At 37.9% G+C, this 19,513-nt stretch overlaps 1 pseudogene; it reads right to left on the bottom strand.

The window, feature by feature from the left end:
• Nucleotides 1-5,660: 5,660 nt before the first annotated feature.
• Nucleotides 5,661-5,759, bottom strand: LOC130041022 (uncharacterized; annotated as a pseudogene).
• Nucleotides 5,760-19,513: the final 13,754 nt, after the last annotated feature.

Here is a 19,513-nt window from a genome sequence, read left to right as displayed (position 1 = left end):
ACAGAGAGATTTTTCTCATATGTGGTATGTAAAGACAAACAGCAAGGTAGCAACAAAGGTTCAAGGGCAATGTAAGGGGAGAACTGATCCATACAATTGAGACAGGGGATTGGGAGGGAGGGATTCTGCGGGTTTGGGGGAGAGGGAGGGTTTATTTTTTGAGAGAATGAGGAGTGTCATGATGGAATTATGTGTATGAGAAACCATTATTAATTGAATTATAAATCATAGAATATAAATATTGTTTTAGACGTTTGTCTGTCTCATTTTATACTTTTAGTTTGTTTTCTCCATATGCCACATATGCATGAACTTGTATGATGCCTATCTTTCTTTGCCTGGTTTATGTCACTAAACATAATATCCTCATGTGATCCAATTTTATACAGATATTAAGAAGATTTCACTTTATACAACTGAGTAGTGTTCCATTGATTTACCCCTTTCATTTTCAAAATTTGTGGTTTAAAAGATACAAATATTGGTTTTAACAGTGCTCTGGTGTTTTAATATTTTCAGTTTAGTGAAGCAAAATAGATTTTACTGAAAAACACTTAGAAACTTGTTAAACCTTTGTAGGGTGGAATGCAATATATGTTCAAGAGAGAAGACTCGTTTAACAAAGCTCGCAAAGAGAGACATAGAGAAAGGATGCACGGTGTTTCTTCAAGGAAGAACACATGCTTGAGGACCAAGCCGACTCTGGTAGTTTAGGCATGAGAACTTGGAGTGGTATGAACTTAACTTGTGCACTTTAGGGGAGAACCTGAGTGAAACTATTAGAAGTACGTTCAGGAGCATCATAAACTGGAGTCTGCACTTGGAGTGCGGAGGGTAGAGAGTTCTTTGGGGAGATCCGGACTATGGAGAACAGTGATATTATAACATTAATGATAGTATCTTACGGTGGGATTCCAAAAAAATCTGTAACAGTGTCGTCAGAAATGATAACATTCTTAGGTATTTGGATTTCCTGTGGTAACAACGGGAAAGCTGAGTTTATGCTCTGGATGCCTCCGCCTGAAACAAGGTCAACAAATCATGAATGAAAAATTACAAGTTAGATGGATCAAGGATTCTGATCCCAGTGGAAGGCTAGCTTTCGGGTGGACAATTTCTACTGATGGCCTGATGTAGATTCTGATCCTGGGATATGTAACAGAAAGGAGGTAGTGACAGGTATCCTCAGAAGTGAAGCCTCTGAAACAGAATTCGTTCATGCCAACTAATAGTTTATCAATATTTGCTCATGGCTGCTACCATTATAACATGCCATTCAATGGTTTTGTGGTTTCAATTTACTGTGTCAAGGTAAATTTCAAGTTTCTAAATGGAAGGTAAAAAATCTGAGGCCCTCAAGATGATGAATTATGGGGAGGGGGGTGGAGCTGGAGCTATAGTACAGCAGGTAGGGCATTTGCCTTGCACACGGCCTACCCATGTGAGATTCCCAGCATCCTGTATGGTCCCCCCAAGCACCGTGAGGAGTAATTCCTGACTGCAGAGCCAGGAGTAACCCCTGTGCTTCGCCAGGTGTGACCCATAAATGCAAAAAAAAAAAAGATGATGCCTTACCTTTAGATACTTTGAAGTCAAGTAGAAACATTCAGAAAGCTCCCCAGAAAAGAGTTCTCCTGGGTCGAAAACATCATCTCCTCTAGCGTGAGAGCATACAGAAAATAAGGTTTCCATTTTATGCCAAGTTAAAGCAAGCCAGACATGATCTTGGAATTTTTTTCCAAGGGAAACATGGCTATAGGAAGGATAAGGTGACAACTGAGTCTTAGAGGTCAAATATAGAAGAGAAGCGAGGGTCAAAAAGTATGAGGTACATTGGCGACCAGGAATGTTTAGAAAAGAATTTTTTAAAAAAGAAAATGCAATGAGACATCAATTAAGAACTTTTTAAATGTTTAAGAAAAAGGATATAACTCAGGGTAGAGCATTTGCCTTCCTTTGTATGATGATCTTGGATAGATCCTTAGCATTGCAAACAGCATTATTTTTTAATTTTTAATTTCTTTCTTACTTGCTTCCTTGCTTGCTTCTTTATTTTATGGGTCGCACCTGCTATGTATAGGGGTATTTTTAATTTTTATAAAAACTCATAATTTTACCTTTTTAATCTGTTGTTTAAAAGGAAATCTAAAATATTTTAGAGTAAATTTATGTGAAGAAGAATAAAATTCACGGGAACTATTTAGTGTTCTTAATGATACAGCAGTCAGAATTTTGAGGTTAATTGTATGGGTATTGCATAAATAATTTTTCCCCATTATGTGGGCTCTCTTTTTATCATGGTCACCATTTTTTCTGAGTTGCAGAAATTTCTAAGTTTAATGTAGTCTCATTTGTTTATCTTCACTTTCTCTTCCTTGGTCAGTGGTGTTTCATTCTAGAAGTTTCCCTTATCTTTAATATCATGGAGGGATCTTCCCACATTTTTCTCCATATATCTTAAGAATTCAGGTATGATATTGAGGTCTTTAATACATTTGATCTGACTTTGTGCATGGCACTATAAAGAGGTCTGAGTTCATTTTTTTTTTGCAGGTTGCTGTCCAGTTTTCCCAGCACCAGTTGCTGAAGAGACTTCCTAGCTCAATTTCATATTTCTTGAGCCTTTATGAAGGTAAGGTAAAGGTAAAGGCCCTCCCATTGTTCGTCGATTTGCTCGAGCGGGCTCAGTAACGTCTCCATTGGAGACTTTGTTGTTACTGTATTTGGCATATGGAATACATCATGGGGAGCTTGCCAGACTGTGCCATGCAGACGAAATACTCTTGGTAGCTTGCCAGGCTCTCCGAGAGGGGCAGCGGAATCGAACTCGGGTCGGCCATGTTGGCTGCAATTTGCTTGAGCGGGCCCAATAACGTCTCTATCATGAGACTTGTTGTTACTGTGTTTGGTATATCGAATACATCTAATGGGCTGGAGCTATAGCACAGCGGGTAGGTCGCTTGCCTTGCAGCCAACATGTCCGATGCGAGTTCGATTCCTCCGCCCCTCTCGGAGAGCCAGGCAAGCTACCGAGATTATCTAGCCCTCACGGCAGAGCCTGGCAAGCTACCTGTGATGTATTTGAGCCTTTATGAAAGATTAGGTAATAATAATCTGAGGGCCAGCGTCAGAATATTTAACTATATTCCATTGATCTGAGGCCTGTCTTTATCTGAATATAATGGTATTTAGATTACTACAACTTTGTAGTTGGGTTTGAAGTTGGGGAAGGTGTTCCCTTCTCCTTTTTACCAAAGATTGCTTTAGCTCTTCATGGGAGTTTATTGTTGTGTATGAGTTTCAAGAGTGTTTAATCTATTTCTTTGAAAAATGTTATGGTATCCTTATAGAATGTGCATTAAATCTGTATAGAGCTTTTGGGTGTATTGCCATTTTGACAGCGTTAAGCCTCTCAATCCATGAGCATGGGATGTGATTCTATTTCCTCATATACTCTCTTATTTCGTGAAGTAGTGTTTTGTAGGGGTTTTTTTTTTGTATAGTGCCTTAACCTTTTTAGTTGATTCTAATATACTCGATTTTCTGAGGAATTATTGTGAATGGGATTGTTTTTTCTCTATCTCTTTTTTCTCTTTCATTATTAATATATGGGAAAGCCATGGAGTACCAGATATTGATTTTGTAATATGCTACTTTACTAAACAAATCTATCGTTCCCAGGAGCTTTTTTTGTAGATTCTTTGGGATTTTCTAAGTATAGTATCATGTCATCTCCAAATAGTAAAAGCTTGAGTTCTTCCTTTTTTATCTGGATGCCCTTGATATCTTTTTTTTTTTTTACCGAAATCATATGGCAAATACTTCAAGTACAATGTTGAATAGGAGTGGTGAGAGTGGGTAACTTGTTTTATACCTGATAGTATTTTGGGATTCTAGTTCATTGATTTCTGCTCCAAGCCTTTAGTTTATCCCCGTTGATAATAATGCTTGCTGTGGGTTTGTGGTAATTTGCTTTGACTATATTGAGGAAAGTACTTTCAACTCCCATTTTGTTGAGAGGTTTTCATCATGAATAGGTGCTGGATCTCATCAAATGCTTTATCTACATATATTGATATGATCATATGACTATCTTTATTTTATTGAGATGGTGTATTCTGTTGATTGACTAGAGAATGTTAAGCCATCCTTGCATCCCCAAGCTAAACCTACTTGGTCATAGTGTGTGAGATTTTGTTGAGTTTCTGGATTCTCTTTGCTGGTATTTTCTTGAGAATCTTTGTATCTGTATTCATCAAGGAAATAGGTCTGTAATTTTCTTTTTTTGTGGTGTGTCTGTCTGATTTGAGTACTAGGGTGATCTTTGCCTCATAGAAACTATTTGAGAGTATTTATGATTCTTCAATTTCCTGGAAAATCTTGAAAAAATGTTGGCAGCATTTCCTCTTTAAAGGTTTGAAATATTTCACAATTGAATCCATCTGGGCCAGGGAATCTGTTTGGGGGGATACTTTTGACCATCATTTCAATTTCCTTGGTAGTGATAGGTTCAAGTATTCCAAATCTTCATAGTTCAGCGTTGGGAGGTAATCGGAAACCAAAAATTTATCAATTTATTCAAGATTCTCTAATTTCCTGCTGCAAAGATTCTCAATATAATCTCTGATGATCCTGTGGATTTCTGTAGTTTCTATTAGGATATGCCTCTTTGCATTTCTGATTCGATTTATTAGAATTCTTTCTCTTTGTTAATTTGAGAGGCTTCTCGTGGTTTATTGATCTTATTTATTTTCTCAAAGAACCAGCTTTTGCTCTTATTGGTCTTTTGGATTGTATTTTGGGTTTCTAGCTCATTGATGTCTGGTACAAGTTTTATTATTTCCTTCTTCCATCCTAGTTTGGACTACTTTTGTTGGTCATTTTCCAAAATCTTGAGCTCTAATTTATTCATGTAGGCCCTTTCTTTCTTCCTGATGAATTCTGGCAGAGCTATACTCTTTCCTCTTAACACTGCTTTTGCTGTGTCCCACAACTTCTGGTAGTTCGTGTCCTCATTATCATTTGTTTCTGGAAACTTTTTATTTCCTCTTTGATTTCTTCTCTAAGCCAAAAGTTGTACATTACTTCCCTTAAAGAAAATATTTTCTTGCTGAGCTTTAGTCTGTTTGATCTATTGAGAAGTGAAAAAGTAGTGTTGAAATCTCCAACTAGTATTGTGTTGCTCTCAATGTTTTTCTTTAAGTCTATTAGAAGTTATTTTTAAGTATTTTGCTGGTCTGTCATTAGGAGCATCTACAGTGAGGAGGGTGAGTTCTTTCTGATGTACAGATCCCATGATCATGAAGAAATGACCTTCACTGTCTCTTATAACCTATAGCCTGAAGTCCATGTGGTCTGGTACTAGTATGGCCACTCCAGCTTTGTGGAGGTGTTCTTTTCTTTCTTGAAGAATTGTTTTCCAGCGTTTATCTTTGAGCCCATGGTTACTTTGATTGTTCAGAAGTGTTTCTTCAAGCAGCAGAAAGTTGGGTTCAGTTTTCTAATTCATCTTCCCATTCTGTGCCTCTGAATTGACACATTTAGTCCATTGACATTGAGAGAGATTGTTGTGATGGGGATTTGTGGTATCTTTATGTAGAATTTTTGTACTTGTGGGGATTGTCTTAGCTTAAAGTCGCCCTGTTAATTCTTCTTGCAACAAAAATATGGAACACTTTACAAGTTTGCATGTCATCTCTGTGCAAGGACCATGCTAATCTATGTATCATTTCAATTTTAGTATATATGTTACAAAACATACTAGGAGTTGATTTTTCCATATTTTTCTCTTCTGATTACTTTGAGTGCTGTCCTTACTCACTCCTATGGCAGACAGTGATTCCTAATCAAGGAATGTATTTCAAAGCAGCTTAAATAGATAGATTTAGAACTTTAATGTCCCAGCAAGAAAAATATGGTTTTTACCATATTATCTTTTACCATACCCAAGACATCAGTTTTACAAAATAATTCTTTTGGAAGATGGTATATGAGTCTCGTTTAATTCCCTTCCCTGAAACCTTCATTAAGACCAATAAACTAGAGCCTTTTGCTGTTCTCACCTCAGTCCCGTGTACATCTCCATGAAAAGGTGGATGGTGTTGTCTGCAATTTGACCACTTTGAATGTAAGTAGGATTTTTCTCCTGAAGGAAGAGGTGAGGAGAATATTGATGATTTCATTCCACCTTATTACAAGTACAACTTGAATGGAAGGTGAGACTCATGAGGCTCCTGTAAAGGACAAAAAAGGGGTCTCAGTGAAGTTTAATGGCCAACACACTTTAACAACACAGACGACTCAATGTAGCCTGTGTGCATCTTTGTGCATAGTGAGTTTCATATCTACTGAGAGTGATTCTCAGTCATGACACAAAGGCAAAACAGACCTGTATTTAAAAATCTAGTTCTCTGTGCAGCGCTGGGTCTCTGAGGTGATTGAACAAGTGTATAGTAATTTATTACTAAGCACATAAGTACTTTTCGATCTAAAATTAATTCCAAATATGACTAAAACGACAGTCGACTGACCTGGCAGCTGGCTTTCCCCACCGGGGCCCCTTGGACGGGGAGGGGTGAGTTTCCCACACTGCCCTGAGTAGAGCCCCGGCAGCTGAAGACTTCTGCAACCAGCCATAGGTACGCTTAAGACCACTCTCCCCAAGCTTGAAGGAGCCTCATGCATGAAGGAACTGGAAGCAGAACCTGTGTAAACACACAAAAAATAAAAGGCTGGCGGTCAGGCCGTTTCCCCACTCCACGGACGTCGATGGCGATGGTCAGGAGATGGAAGGAAACGGGGGTCAGGCTGGTTGGTTGTGGAGCAGCAGGTTATTACATGGAAGAGATTTATGTCATGGAGGCCTCAGGAATCCTCAAGCACATGAGCACACTGAGAGTCCTGAAGATCCCCTTATATAGATCATAGAACCTCTAAAAGGCGCATTACAGTGATATCAACAAAAGGAATTACAGAAAGAACCTTGAGGCAGCAAACCATACATTGTTTCTTTACATCCACATTGATTCCTTTTAATCAGCAGGCCAGTAATACTGGCCTCCAGAAAGAAGATACAAAGCCAAACTGAAACCTTCCACAAGCACTTTCACAAGCTGCAAGCACCTTGATTTGCATCCCAAAGACCAGCCTGGCTAGAGCTGGGAATCTATATCCCAAAGATCAGTCCTGGCTAGCACCTGAGATCTGCAGATCTAAGACCAGCTAGGTTTCTGAGAGAAAAGGAAAACTGTCTCGATATACTGAAATCATTTACTGAAGGCAGTTTGAAGGGGAGAAAGCAGTCTCATCCAAGCTAGTCAGGACACACAGGAAAAGAGCTTCTAGGAGGTGTTTCTCCTCTCCTTGTCCAACCAACATATAAGCATATATAATATTAATCATTTTGTATGGACACAGTAAGAAATACTTTGAGCTTGTAGAATTGCTCTCCTAGGGCCATCTCGATCTCAGACTGCAGTGCTCAGGCAAGATATCTTTCCTATTCCTAGCAGCAGCGCCCTAGTCTCATCGTTACTTTTGGATCATGACATCATTTGCCTATGATCAACCTCTTAACTTATAGTTAAGAATTGTGGCACCTTGGCCAGGCCCATCGCGATGACAGTGTGGCACATAACTTACCGGCTTGCCCTGGTTCCATCCAGTCCCACGTCGGGACCCTGCCCTTGGGGTGCTAGGAAGTGAGGGCAACTGAGGCTTAAGTTGAGAAGCAGATGCCCAGGAGTGAATAATATTCAAAGCCAATCAATTCCTAAGTTACAAAGCATATGAATTAATTGTCTTCCTGTATCTATACAAAAGGACCTTGCATTAAGGTAAACTGCTCAAAAGACATAAGGAGAGGAGGAAGGCAATATTAACTTACAGTACAGCTTCAGTGTATAAGAGGGATGAGACCTTACAAATTGGTTGGGGAAGAGAGCATAGAAGTGGTTACAGACAGACAAAGTAATAGGAGTGACTCGGGAGCACTGTTATGGGTGCAATTTGATAAACCTAAGCTCTGTGTACTCCAACAGATCCCAGGTGTGCGGGACCGTGGGATGAGATCTCCAAGGCTGCTCAGATCAAGACTGGGCCCCCTCCATCCAGATCCCCCATCTTCTTAAGTGTTACAACCATGAACTGCCCCTGGAGCCATGTAATTCCATCAATGGCCAAGATCCAGAGACTGGATATTGTTGATAAGATAACAACTCTTATTGTTCAGTTCTCACTCTCACAGAACCTGGTAGGCTTCTGCAAGTATCTTGCCCGCAAGGCAGAGTCTGTGTTTCTGGTCACTGTTTCTTTTGAAATACAGAAGCTACTTAATTTAAGATAGTCCCCTTTGTTTATCTCTGTTTCCAGTTGCTTGGCAAGTGGCGTGTTATCTTAGAAGATACCATTAGCTTCAATGGTGTGGAGGGATTTGCCAACCTTGTCTTCAATGTAACTGAGGGATTCTGGTTGATTTTGAGGTCTTTGACGCATTTTTATCTGACTTTTGTGCATGGTGTTAGGTAGAGGTCTGAGCCATTTTCTTTTTGCATGTAGCTGTCCAGTTTTTTTTTTTGCACCGTTTGTTTAAGAGGACTCTCTTGCTCCACTTCACATTTCTTGCTCCCTTATCAAAGATTAGATGATGTATATTTGAGGGTGTGTGTCAGTATATTCAATCCTTTTCCAATGGTCTGCGGCTCTGCCTTTGTTCCAGTACCATGCTGTTCTCATTATTATCACTTCATAGTAGAGTTTGATGTTGGGGAAGGTGATGCCTCCATCGTCTTTTTCCCAAGAATTGCTTTAGCTATTAGTTGGCATTTGTTGTTCCGTATGAATTTCAGGAGTGCTTGATCAATTTCTTTGAAGAATGTCATGGGTATCTTTATAGGGTAAAAGGTAAAGGTAAAGGCCCTCCCGTTGATCGTCGATTTGCTCGAGCGGGCCCAGTAACGTCTCCATTGGAGACTTTGTTGTTACTGTGTCTGGCATATCGAATACTCTCGGTAGCTTGCCGGGCTCTCCGAGAGGGGCGGAGGAATCGAACTCGGGTCGGCCATGTTGGCCGCGTGTAAGGCGAACGCCCTACCCGCTGTGCTATCGCGGAGCGATCTTTATAGGGATCACATTGAATTTGTACAATGCTTTCGGGAGTATTGCCATTTTGACAATGTTAATTCTCCCATTCCATAAGCAGTATATATGTTTCCGTTTCCTCGTGTCCTTTGTTATTTCCTGTTGTGTAGGTCCTTTACCTCCTTAGTTAAGCAGATTCCAAGGTTCTTGATTTTCCTGAGGCATGATTGTGAATGGACTTGCTTTTTCATGTCACTTTCTTCTCTCTCATAATTTGCGTATAATAAAGCCATAGACTTTTGGGTATTGGTTTTATAACCTGCAATTTTACTATGAAAGTCTATTGTTTCTAGAAGCTTTTTTGGTAGATGTTTTAGTATTCTTTAAATAGAGTATGACATCTGCTGTGAATAGTGAGAGCTTATTTCTACCTTTCATACATAAGAAACCCTTAATATCTTTTTCTTACCTTATTTCTATTGCAAGTACTTCCAGTACCACCTTGAACAGAAGTGCCAAAATGAACTTTTACGTAGCACTTTCTGTCTGTAAATTTCTATGCTAAGAACAGTGGAATATACAGTGATATCTTAGTAATTTACAAGTAAATTATGAAGACAGATACTATAAAAGAATTTCTTTCTATAAATTTCCAAAATGTGTAGCTTTTATTAAATATATTAAGAATAAATCATAGATCTTGATTATACCCTGAAGATTACTTCATTGTTAGAAATTACCCTTCTAAAATGCAATAAAGTGACACATTTTAAAAATGTTGATGATTCGCTCATTAATTCAATGAATCTGTGTTAGTCTGGTGGTGCAATGCCTCCAGGAAATCAACCTGTACCCTCAGGTGAGTGCATCAACCGTCTAATGGTGTCTTCATGCTTCCTGATAACCTCAAATGGCCACTGTGCCTCGGGCTGGATCCCAACACCTCAGGACTAAGTTTCCCGAGAAATTAAACTCCCAAAAGATATGTGGGAGCCATGTTCACAGACCACCCCTGGCTCAGCTATACAAGCTAATGGATTGGTCTTGTTTCAGACACCCATAAACAAATCTTGAAAGAGATCAAAAGCCTCAGTTAACTTTGGACCTGCAAAAGGCTGAACACACAAGGGTAAATCAGAGGGAGGCAGGTTAGTTGGGTGCCCATACAACCAGAACCCAGTGCAGCCACTTGCTCCCACAATCCAAAATCGCCACCATGCCCTCGTCTGGTTTCCACCATCTCAGGTGGCTCTCACTGAAATATAACAGCTGAAAATTCGGATATGCGGGTTTTGTGACTGATATCTCCAGGTTTTCTCTGGGTCACGATGGGCATCCACCCCCACTGCCCTGTACTTATGGAAGCCTCAGCAATCATTTCCATACCTCAAAGCTACTCCAGCCTTAGCTTCCTGATAAAAATACTAAATTTCTTGAACAAACATGATGACCTCTTAGTACCTGTACGAGACCCATGATGCACAAAATAAAAAGGAGACAGAGAGAAAGAATTAAAGATCCTGCCATAGAGACAGGCTGGGGGTGGGGGTAGGGTGTTGGGGGATGGTTTTAGGGAACCAGGAACATTGGTGGTGGGAAATATACACTAGTGGACGGATGGATGTTCGATCCTTGTATGACTGGAAGCAAATTATGAATAGCTTTGCAATGGTCTATCTCACAGATATTCAATAAAATATTAAAAATATATATAATTAATTTGTACCTCAGACTACTGATAGAAGTGTAAAACCCAGCATATCTACTTTTGTGTTCTCTGTAGGAAAATAATGTTACTCACCCGTGTGCTTGTAGCTTGAAGAATACTAACCCCAAAGATACATCAATGACTGTCTTTGGCATGAATATTGTAATTGCAGCTATGTTATGTTTTAGAATCAGTTCATGGACAAGAAATCAAGAGGAGCAAGTGGCAAAGAGCATCAGTGTTGAATGGATACATAATGTTTGAGGAGCTTGCAAGGGAGACTAAAGATTTGGCATGAGAAGAGGGAAGACACAGAAGAGTGAAGTACTAATAAGTATCATGAGAAAAATGCAAGGGAGGACATTTCCTAGCAAGTGGCACACCCTTTTGAGCTTTTGGTGAGGATAAGTATTAGAAAGTATCTTTCCCATTTAGTGGTATAAAGGTAATTTTGATGGGTGCATTTAAAAATTACTTTAAAAATTAGAATCACCAAGAGATACACAGTTACAAAGTTGCTCATAATTGAGTTTCAGTCATATAATGTTCTAGCACCCTTCCAGTATAATGGTGGCATTTTTGAAGGAATATCCCTGGTGGGAAGACTAGGGCATCTGAATCTTAACACATTTCACCAAATATATGATCTCTTCTCACATGATATACCCTTTCCCCCTGCTTCTTTGATTTATGTTTTCATGCAATATTTCCTTGTGAACCTCACTCAAGTGAGGGTCCCTATTTAAGACAAGTACATGTTTCTGGGGCATTGCATATTTTTTGGTTGCTGGGAGAGTCTCTAAAGCAATGCTTAGGAGGTGTGGGGGACCCACAGGCAATTCTCAGTAAACGTAGCCATGGTGCTTGGGGTCCTCCGATACTATACAGCCTTTCATACTCTGGCAATCAGGTGGTGCTGGGAGTCAAATTGAGTGCATGTAAGAAAATACCATAAAGCACTACACTATCTCCTGCGGCCCTGGGTATTAGATTGATGTCAGCATTCGAGGTCCTCCCATTTGTCAGAAAGCAGAAACTTGTGCAGGAGAAAGTGGAAGAGACCTTAGGGTTTAGCTTCGTTGACTGAGTAGATGGTGGTAGCATTAAGATTAGAACATAAAGTAAAAATAAAACCAGAGAAAGATCTAACAATTGTAAAGAGGGCTTTAGTACTCAAAAAGTTTAGAAACAGGCAAATTAGAAAGTAGTTTTAAAAAGTATCCAGGAGAGAATATAGTATTGTGAGTGAACCAATCTACTCTATGGATACATCTCATCCTTGAAATGGAAAAGGACAATATGTTACAGTTACAAATTTACAAATAAGATATATACCATCAATTTCTGCTGTGTTCCTATGCTTTACCAAGTATTATTCCAATTTTATATTTACTTTAATGATTAAAACAGTATTTGCCAACATTATACTTTTAATGAAATGTTTTATTAAAAATGTTTTTTAAAAAATTATTAAAATGTTTTATTAAAATGTTATTTAAAAAAGATACATATGGGCCAAAGAGTAGTGCATTATGTAGAGTGTGTTTACTTTGTATGCAGCTAATCTGAGTTCAATCCCCAGAACCCTGAGGCTGTCAGAAGGAATCTCTGGATAGAAAGTCAGAAGTGAGCCCGGAGCACATATGGGTGCGCTCCCTTCCCCACAAAAAAGGAAGAAAAGAAAAACATATAACTGATTCTTGAGTAGCATAGAGGTTAAGGGTGCTAATTCCTATATAATTTTTGAAAGCCCCAAATTTAATAGATAGTCTGCTGTTGACCAAGTAGATGGTTTTTTAATAATATTTACTCACATTGTCTGCAAGAAGTGCTATGTGTGGCCCGTAAATCTGTAAATTTTGATACATTTGAAAAAAATTATAATGGATTTTATAATGTACTTTATAATGAATTTGTATTTTATAGTAATAAGTGATAAATTGTATTTCTGTTTTTGTGGAGTATTTGGGCCATAGTATGTGGTGCTTGGGACTTCTGACTCTGTGCTCAAGGGTCATTCCTGGTGGTGCCAGCCATTAATTTCGGTTGACTGTGTGCATGGTAAGTGCTTTAACCCCTCTACTAAGTCTTGGAGCCAATCAAATCAATTATCTGCATATATTTTATACATGCATGGAATACTTTTTCTTAGATTTTTTGATATTTCTAGGATATATTGATCATCTTTAATTATTTCACATCAATACCAATGTCCAAATATTTTCAAAATATAATTATTGACAAAAAATCATATAGAAGTCCAAATTTGTATTGTTCATGGAATAACTATATTAAAAAGAAAAAAGAACCACAATAAACATCCAAGTAAAATGAAGGTACATTTCTTTGGAGTCTTTCAATTATGTATTTATATTAGTATATATACAAATATAATCTTTAAAAAATAAATTTCAGTTATTATAACATTTTATTGAGTTTTTTATAATTGTAATGTTTTACTGCTAAGATGATATTGTTGTGAACATTTATATCTATTTGTCAACTTTTCTGATTGTTTACTTGAGATCTGATATTAAAAAGCTAACTTACTAGGGCTTGAGCGATAGCACAGCTGGTAGGACGTTTACCTTGCAATTGGCCGACCTGGGTTCAATTCCCAGCATACCATATGTTCGTCTGAGCAACACAAGGGGCAATTCCTGAGTGCAGAGCCAGGAGTAACCCCTGTGCATCGCCAGGTGTGAACCAAAAAGAAAAAAAAAAAGCTTAATTACTTATGACTGTGTATGTAGCTCAGGGCTAAAACACTTGGCTTGCAAGTATGAAATTTTGGGTTCTATTCCTCGCACAATAGAAATAAAACCAAAATATCTAACTGTGGTTGAAAATATATCTCAGTGGTAAAATATTTGCCTCACATTTGTGAGGTTATTGTTTGATCCCTGAATTTCCATATACGCACACAAAAGCTAATTTACTTAAAGAATATTAAACTGGTTAAAACTAAGTATATATTGCCATACTATTATACAGATTTAATTCTCAATAAAATAACTTGAAAAGGTCTATTTTTATCATCTTTGCTAGGAAAAGATGTGACCTGATTTTTAAATGTTTGTAATTTGGGGACACATTTTAATTTGTCATTTTAATTTGTGCTCTTTGTCTATAAGTGAGCTTGAAAATTGCTCTTGTGTTTACGAGGAATTTACACTTCTTTCAATATAGATTATATGATCATAATTTATGCTTATTTTTTCTATACAAGTTTAATAGCTAAATACTGATTTATTTCACAGCACTAATTTATTAAAAACATTCATCTTTTGCCTATCATACTAATTGACATTAGTTGTATGATTTGCTTGTTTTTTGATTACTTAATTTACTTTTTATCTTTTCTTTCAGATTTTAAGATTTTCACAGAAATGAGCATATGTTTTTCTTTACCTTCTACAGTTTTAAACTGAGAACAACTGTTTGTTTTGTAAAATAAGATACCTGTGTATTTACAATTACTTCTCATTATTTTTACATTTTAACATATCTCAATTCATCTACAACTTATCATATTAAGTGTTGTCATATTGAAAGAAACCACCATTTTTTTCAATCATAGCACTGTAGCACTATCCTCCTGTGGTTCATCCATTTGTTCGAGCGGGCACCAGTAACATCTTACAACACATTGTGAGACTTGTTGTTACTGGTTTTGGTCTATCGAATACGTCATGGATAGCTTGCCAGGTTTTTGCTATGAGGGCGAGATATTCTGGGTAGCTTGCCCAGCACAGGAATCGGAATCAGGGTTGGCCTTCTGCAAGGCAAATGCCGTACCCTCTGTGCTGTAAACGTTATATAAAATATACTAGTAATACCGAATGTTGTTTCTTTAACAGTGCAATAAAATGATTATTTAGTAATTTTCTTGATTTATTAATGAAATATGTAAGCTCTTGTGTATAATGGGAGTAGTTTTCTAACACAATAGTCTGAGGAAGTTGAAACTGTTATAACTGTCTTGCAGGATGTCATCTCCCTAGCCTGCTCCATTCTACCCCTCTCTCTATCCAATCCGGTCTTCTTCCTGGGAATCTGACCTCCTGATTGGCTAGGCTCAACCTGTAACTGCCTATTTTATGACATCATTCTCCCACCAAACCAACCACCAATTTGTCGAATGTTGGGGTTCCCATGCGGTTGTTTGTAAATAAATTTGAATCATCCTGGAAAGTGACCAGTGACAAATGACCAATCAACATTGACCAGTCATCTGTACTGGACACTTGTGGTCTTTAGCCGCTTCAGTTTTCAGAGGTACTCTCGTACAGTCTCCTCTTCTCGTCTACCTTTCATCGGTATTTCCTCTTCTCTGACCATGTCAGGTAAGGAATAATACTTTTCAAAGCTTTTCATTAGATTTATCATCCCTAAACTTAAAAGAAGTCTAGTGAAACCAGCACGTAGTAATGAAAGAAAGTGTTCAAGTAGAATTTTAAAGGGCTGGAGAGATAGCACACCGGTAGGGCGGTCGCCTTACAAGCGCCAACATGGCGGACCCGAGTTCGATTCCTCCGCCCCTCTCAGAGAGCCCAGCAAGCTACTGAAGCATATTCCATATGCCAAACACTGTAACAACAAAGTCTCCAATGGAGACGTTACTGGGCCTGCTCGAGAAAATCGACGATCAACGGGAGGGCCTTTCCCTTACTTTACCTTACCATTTTAGCTTGACTTTGATATTTTCTGTGTGATTTTAGACATTGGCTTTCTTTCTTTCACATACAAACTGTTTTTCCTCATTGATTACTTTATATTTTAGACGTATTTACGAGCTCAAATACAAACATATATATATGTATATATATATATATATGTTGATTCTCTGTGTTTCTTTTTCCTTTTAATCGTGTATTTTATAAAATATCCGTTGACAAAAGTAAATCAGAGACAGTATTTTTACAGAAACAGAAAATGTAGATGCTGTGGAAACCTGTTAATATATACCCGCATGTTTTCTCTGTAATGGTCTCTCCTCTTGTATTTATACTTCAGTATTTTAAATATAGTGCTATTACACAGGAATAATCATTTATCTTTGAGTTTTCTATTTAAACCAGGTAATAAGAAAATTTGGGGCATGGGGAAGGTGTGGAGTGCTGAGCGGTAGGGAGGCGAGCCCTCAAAGGTAAGAAAGTTTGGGATCACTTTCATCAAACATTGACCAATCGAAACCAAGACGATATGAGGGAGAATAAAATAGGAAAGAAATAATGAAAGAAAATGGACGGCAATTATCCAGGAAGGGGAAACCGTCAGGATTGAATATTGAAGAAAACCGAGGATTTAAAATCAAAAAAGAAAGAATATATGTTAAATATGCTGAGGTAAATACACTGAGAGCAAGTCAAAGCAATTTACTTCAATAAATGCCAGGACTAGAAAGTATACAATTCCTTGAGTAGGGTACCAGTAGGAAAACCAGTATATCAGAAAGGCATCCTTGGTGACTTTTTTCCTTATTATCTCTTTGAACACAGTACTTGGTACTTGACAATTTGGAATATAAACATGCATCAGAAATGATGAATCCCATAAATAGCTAATAGTGGTTATCTAGGTGGGTGGAAGAAATAGAATCTTCAATGTTTTATTACGTTCTGGTCTTTAAGTACATGTACGCGTTGCCTGTTGAAATTTAAAAAATGTATTTACTAATTTGATTCAGGAGATTTGATTCATTTGTGTGGTAAGTAGGTTCCAGGTTAAAGCTGCTTGTCATTTTTACAAATAATATTTCATATGATTTTTTCTTCCTAACATGAGAGTAGTTTGATAATAGTCAACTTCTATTTTTAGATCCTAAGAGGAAATAGGAAAATCAAGTCTCACATGTTGAATTACACATTTTTGTCATATTTCTTAATTTTGATTGTTCCTACATTAAAAATATTTAATGGGATTTTGGTGCTCATTTATTAAACATTGAGCAGAACGTTTTCCAGGTTAATAAAGATAATTCTACACTAGGTTTTGAAAGAAATTTGCAATATTTTGTGATCATTTTTATATGGTCTTTTCTGTTTGTGTGATAAACTGAAATCATATGCTAGGTTTAACATGTGTTGTTTGCTGTTTAATATTCAGAGGTATTGATGAAAATAATTTTTTGTAATTACGAAGTTTCTCTATTTTACTCATTTGAAACATTTCTTACCTATGAAATACAATCAAGTTTATTGCTATTTTCATTTTTTATGTAGTTACTGGTAAATCGTTTCTGTTTAATGGACTGGTAAAGTGTGCTATCAAAAATCACCTTCTATTCCATTTCTTGGCTAGCAGTTTTTTCTAAAACAGAATACTCTTTTCATATAGTATATGTGTAACAATTTTTTTAACTTTTTTTTTTATTAGTGAAACACCATGAGGTACAGTTGTAGATTTACTATTTTTTGTGCTTGGGTTTCGATTATACAATGATCAGATACTCATCCCTCCACCAGTGCCCATTTTCCACCACCATGGATAATATCCCCCCCACACCCATTCCCCCATTTCCACCTGCTTCTATGACAAGGCAATCCCCGGTGTTCTCTCTCTCATTTTGGGTGTTGTGTTCTGCAAAAGAGGCATTGAGTGGCAAACATGTTCAGTCCATACTCTACTTTCGACATGCATCTCCCCTCCTGGAAGGATCCTCTTAACACCCTTTATTTGGTGCTCCCTTCTCTATCTGAACTGCTCTTTCCCCTAGAATAACCGGCTGGCCTCTAAGTTATGGAGTAATCCTCCTGGTGCTGATCTCAGCTATTCTTGGGAATTAATCTCATAATTTGCTACTTTATATCCCCCAGATGAATGCAATCTTTCTATGTATATCCCTCTCTTTCTGACTCATTTCGCTTAGCATGGTACTTTCCATGTTGTACCACTTGTATGTAAATTTCATGACTTCATCTTTTCTAAGAGCTACATAGTACTCCATTGTGTAGATGTACCAAAGTTTCTTTAACCAGTCATCTGTTCTTGGGCATTTAGGTTTCTTCCAGCTTCTGGTTATTGTAAAGAGTGCTGCAATGAACAAACAAGTGCAGATGTCACTTCGACTATACATTTTTGCCTCTCTGGGATATATTCCCAGGAGTGGTATTGCTGGATCAAATGGGAGGTCAATTTCTAATTTTTTGAGAATCGTCCATACTGTTTTCCAGAAGGGCTGAACCAGTGGACATTCCCACCAACAGTGAAGGAGTGTCCCTTTCTCGCCACATCCATGCCAGCATCGGTTGCTTTTGTTCTTTTGAATATGGGCCATTCTCTGAGGTGTGAGATGGTATCTCATTGTGGTTTTGATCTGAATCTCCCTGATGATTAATGATGTAGAGCATTTTCTCATGTGCTTTTTTGCCATTCGGATTTCTTCTTTGAGAAAGTTTCTGTTCATTTCATTGCCCCATTTTTGGATGGGGTTGGATGTTTTCTTCTTGTGGAGTTTTACCAGTATTTTGTATATCCTGGATATCAACCCCTTGTCAGATGTGTGATGGGCGAATATCCTTTCCCATTTTGTAGACTGTTTTTGTATTTTGGTCACTGATTCTTTGGAGGTGCAGAAGCTTCTTGGTTTAAGATAGTCCCATTTATCTATCTCTGTTTTCACTTGCTCGGCCAGTGGCATGGCATCTTTGAAAATACCATTAGCTTCAATGTCATGGAGGGTTTTGCCAACTTTGTCTTCAATATACCTTATGGTTTCTGGTCTGATGTTGAGGTCTTCAATCCATTTTGATCTTACTTTTGTACATGGTGTTAGGGAGAGTTCTGAGCCCATTTTTTTGCATGTAGCCGTCCAATGATGCCAGCACAATGTGTTAAAGAGGCTTTCCTTACTCCACTTCACCTTACTTGCAACTTTAGCAAAGATTAGGTGATCATATGATTGAGGGGAGATGTCAGTTTATTCAACCTTGTTCCATTGGTCTGCAGTTCTGCCTTTGTTCCAGTACCATGCTGTTTTAATTATTACCGCTTTGTAATACAGTTTGAAGTACGGGAGGTTGATTCTCCCCATTTTCTTTTTCCCAAGAATTGCTTTAGCTTTTCGTGGGGGCTTATTGTTCCATATAAAATTAAGGAGTGTTTACTCTATTTCTTTGAAAACTGTCATGGGTATGCTTATAGGGATTTCATTGAATTTATACATTGCTTTCGGTAGTATTGCCATTTTGACAAAGTTAAGTCTCCCGACCCATGAGCAGGGGATATCTTTCCATTTCCTCATGTCCTCTTTTTTTCCTGAAGTAGCGTTTTGTAGTTTTCTTTGTACAGGTCCTTTACTTCCTTAGTTAAGCTGATTCCTAGGTACTTGATTTTCTGGGGCACAATTGTGAACGGGATTGTTTTTTCATGTTGCTTTCTTCTCTCTCGCTGTTTGCGTATAGGAAAGCCATGGACTTTTGGGTATTTATTTTATAGCCTGCAACTTTACTATATGAGTCTATTGTTTCTAGGAGTGTTTTGGTGGAGGTTATTGGGTTCTCTATGTACAGTATTATATCATCTGCGAATAGTGAGAGCTTGATTTCTTCCTTTCCTACCTGAATGCCGTTAATATCTTTTTCTTGCCTAATCGCTATTGCAAGTACTTCTAGTACTATATTGAACAGCAGTGAAGATAGTGGGCATCCTTGTCTCATCCCTGATCTTAGAGGGAAGGCTCTCAGTTTTTCCCCATTGAGGATGATGCTTGCTGTAGGCTTGTGG

This window comes from Sorex fumeus, unplaced genomic scaffold, assembly GCF_029834395.1.
Source record: "Sorex fumeus unplaced genomic scaffold, SorFum_2.1 ptg000095l, whole genome shotgun sequence".
In the NCBI taxonomy this organism is placed as follows: domain Eukaryota; kingdom Metazoa; phylum Chordata; class Mammalia; order Eulipotyphla; family Soricidae; genus Sorex; species Sorex fumeus.
Note: the sequence above shows the minus strand (reverse complement) of the source record. Positions and strands in the feature narration are given on the sequence as shown.